The sequence below is a fragment of the Triticum dicoccoides genome, chromosome 7B (genome assembly GCF_002162155.2).
Source record: "Triticum dicoccoides isolate Atlit2015 ecotype Zavitan chromosome 7B, WEW_v2.0, whole genome shotgun sequence".
NCBI lineage: Eukaryota > Viridiplantae > Streptophyta > Magnoliopsida > Poales > Poaceae > Triticum > Triticum dicoccoides.
The window spans coordinates 66393565-66397261 of NC_041393.1; positions in this window are offsets into that span (position 1 = coordinate 66393565).

Here is a 3697-nt window from a genome sequence, read left to right on the forward strand (position 1 = left end):
AGAAAATTACATTGATAAATATGCTAGGTAGCATTCCAAATCAAAAATACTATTTTTATCATTTACCTACTCGAGGACGAGGAGGAATTAAGCTTGGGGATGCTTGATACGTCTCTAACATATCTATAATTTTGTTTGTTCCATGCTATCATATCATCTGTTTTGGATGTTTAATGGGCTTTAATATGCTCTTTTATATTATTTCTAGGACTAACCTATTAACCGGAGGCCCAGTGCCAGTTTCTGTTTTTTTTGCCTATTTTAGTGTTTTGCAGAAAAGGAATATAAAACGGAGTCGAAACGGAATGAAATCTTCGCGAGGATCTTTCTTGGACCAAAAGCAATCTAGAAGACTTGGAGTTGAATTCTGGGACTCTACGATTAGGCCATGAGGCAGGACGCAGGAGGGCGCGCCCAGGGGGGTAGGCGCGCCCCCACCCTCATGGGACCCTCGTAGCTCCACTGACGTACTTATTTCGCCTATATATACTCTTATACCCTAGAAACATTAGGGGGAGCCACGAAACCACTTTTCCACCATCACAACCTTTTGTACCCGTGAGATCCCATCTTGGGGCCTTTTCCAGCGATCTGCCGGAGGGGGAATCGATCGCGGAGGGCTTCTACATCAACACCATTGCCTCTCCGATGAAGCGTGAGTAGTTTACCACAGACCTCCGGGTCCATAGTTATTAGCTAGATGGCTTCTTCTCTCTTTTTGATTCTCAATACAAAGTTCTCCTCGATGTTCTTGGAGATCTATTCGATGTAATACTCTTTTATGGTGTGTTTGCCGAGATCCGATGAATTGTGGATTTATGAACAAGATAATCTATGAATATTATTTGGTTCTTCTCTGAATTCTTATATGCATGATTTGATATCTTTGCAAATCTCTTTGAATTATCGGTTTAGTTTGGCCTACTAGATTGATCTTTCCTGCAATGGGAGAAGTGCTTAGCTTTGGGTTCAATCTTGCGGTGTCCTTTCCCAGTGATAGTGGGGGCAGCAAGGCATGCATTGTATTGTTCCCATCGAGGATAAAAAGATGGGGTTTATATCATATTGCTTGAGTTTATCCCTCTACATCATGTCATCTTGCTTAATGCGTTACTCCGTTCTTATGACCTTAATACTCTAGATGCATGCTGGATAGCGGTCGATGTGTGGAGTAATAGTAGTAGATGCAGAATCGTTTCGGTCTACTTGACACGGACGTGATGTCTATCTTCACGATCATTGCCTTAGATGTCTTCATAATTATGCGCTTTTCTATCAATTGCTCGACAGTAATTTGTTCACCCACCGTAATATATGCTATCTTGAGAGAAGCCACTAATGAAACCTATAGCCCCTGTGTCTCTTTCCTATTATATTACATCTCTTTTATTTACATCACATCTCGTTTACTATTTTGCAATCTTTACTTTCCAATCTATACAACAAAAATACCAAAAATATTTACTTTACTATCTCTATCAGATCTCACTTTTGCGAGTGACCGTGAAGGGATTGACAACCCCTTTATCGCGTTGGTTGCAAGGTTCTTGATTGTTTGTGCAGGTACTAGGTGACTTGTGTGTCGTCTCCTACTGGATTGATACCTTGACTCTCAAAACTAAGGGAAACACTTACGCTACTTTGCTGCATCACCCTTTCCTCTTCAAGGGAAAACCAACGCATGCTCAAGAGGTAGCAGTCTCCAAACCCTCACAAACTTTCCGGGGGACATCACAATGAACGATTCCTCTCCGAATGACTCCTACTATCTAGGAGTCTCCAACCTCCAAGAGTAATAAGAACGACGGGGAAAGCTCAAGAACTTGCTCAAATCACGAATTCCTTTGGTGAGTAGAAGGGGAAGGAGTGGATCTATCACTTTATTGGTGAACTTCTCTTAAATGTTCCCAAATCCCTTGGGGATCTAGGATTTGGTGTAGGGGATCAAGACAGGGAGTGAGATGTTTTCTTGGAAAGCTTAAAGGGAATGGTCAACCTTATCCCGTGGAGGGAGGAGGCTATATATAGTAGTACTATAAAAACTGACCGTTGAGCCACTTAATGTACAGGAGTTGTCAAACGTCCGGACAATACCGGACGTCCGGTGGCACAGATTAGACCGGACATCCGACAGGCTGCCGATCGTCCGGTTGCTGGGAATCCACAGGCCACACAACAGTACAAGATACACAGACACCGGACGTCCAGACAGTGTCGGTCGTCCGGTGACTGGTCGTCCGGTGAGGACCAGAAATTCGTAAAAAAATGTTCTGTTGAGGATGTACCGGATGCCTAGAGAGAAAACGTACGTCCGGTGACCGGTCATTCGGAGAGGAATGGAAATCCGCTAATTACGTCCTGTGAAGATCCACCGGACATCCGGAGAGAGCCAGATGCCCGGTCGGCTATGAGGGATCGGACGTCCGGTGATAATAGAGCACACTAGATCAGGATCACACAAACTTTTGTGCTCAAGGTAGTGGAAGAATTAGAGATACAACAGAGATGTTGTGAGAGGATACTTTGTGGGTTTTGAGAAAGTCTTTCACGATATCCGACGATCCCCTCTTAATAGTGCGGGATCCCTATACTCAAGAACAACCGAAAAAGAGCCAAAGCTATTGTCTTGTATCTTCGCTCTTGAGTGCTATATATTTGTCTGTAGTCATGATCCACACACGGACCTTGAGACATAATCCTGAGATATACTTGATAAACATGATTAGTCCCTATATGCATGTTGTCATCAACATCAAAATAAGATTAAGGGCATGCTTGCAGTTTCAGATGTTTCAACAAAAAAATCAGACTCAAAGTTGGCACCCCATGATTGATGAAGTTGCCACTATACTGGTATCAAAGTTGTCATGGGAAATTTGGTACCAATACAATTATTTTTGTCAAAGAATACACATGGATATCTAGTATAGAACCTTGTGTTAAGATTGTGAAGACAGATTGTAAAGAACTCACAAGGTACACACGACCATCATGTCAGCATGCTGTGTAAGACTCGGAAGATGTGTACCCCGAAGGGTGGTCGTGGTGGTGATAGAATTTAACCAACGCTTTGCCTCGGCCAAACCGAAGTTGTTGGGCTTATCAGCTATGGCCTCTACAACATTTTCGTGCTAATCAAGCTACTAGCCGTCAACTTATGTATTTGGATAAAAGAAAATCACTAGTTTACTTGAACATTAACAACACTAACTACACCAATATTGCAAGTAATATACCAATGAAATAGTTTGTTTTACTTAATACTTTAAGATGCATGCTTGATAGCGGTCTTGGGTGGAGTATTAGCTATAGATGTAGTTGGGTAACGACCTATAGATGTTTTGACATAATTCTCATATGTAGTGGTACCATGTATAATCATACTCATAAAGCTGCAGTTTACTCAATGCACAATTGTAATTTGTTCACCACACCTTTCTATCTTTTGGAGAGAAACCACTAGTGAACCTATGGATCTTGGTCCATTCTTCTTCTTATTTCTTCCAACCTCGATCAATGTTCTTTATATTTTTTTACTTTTACTCCGCAATCAATCTTTCATACACATGTGAGTTTAATCCTTATAACTAGTAAGGCTAGTAAACTGATTAATTGCTAGTTTCATTGTTGCCAATGCAGTTTTCTATTTGTGTGTGCAAGTACTGATCATTGGCTGCTTAGCAAACTCCTACTTGTT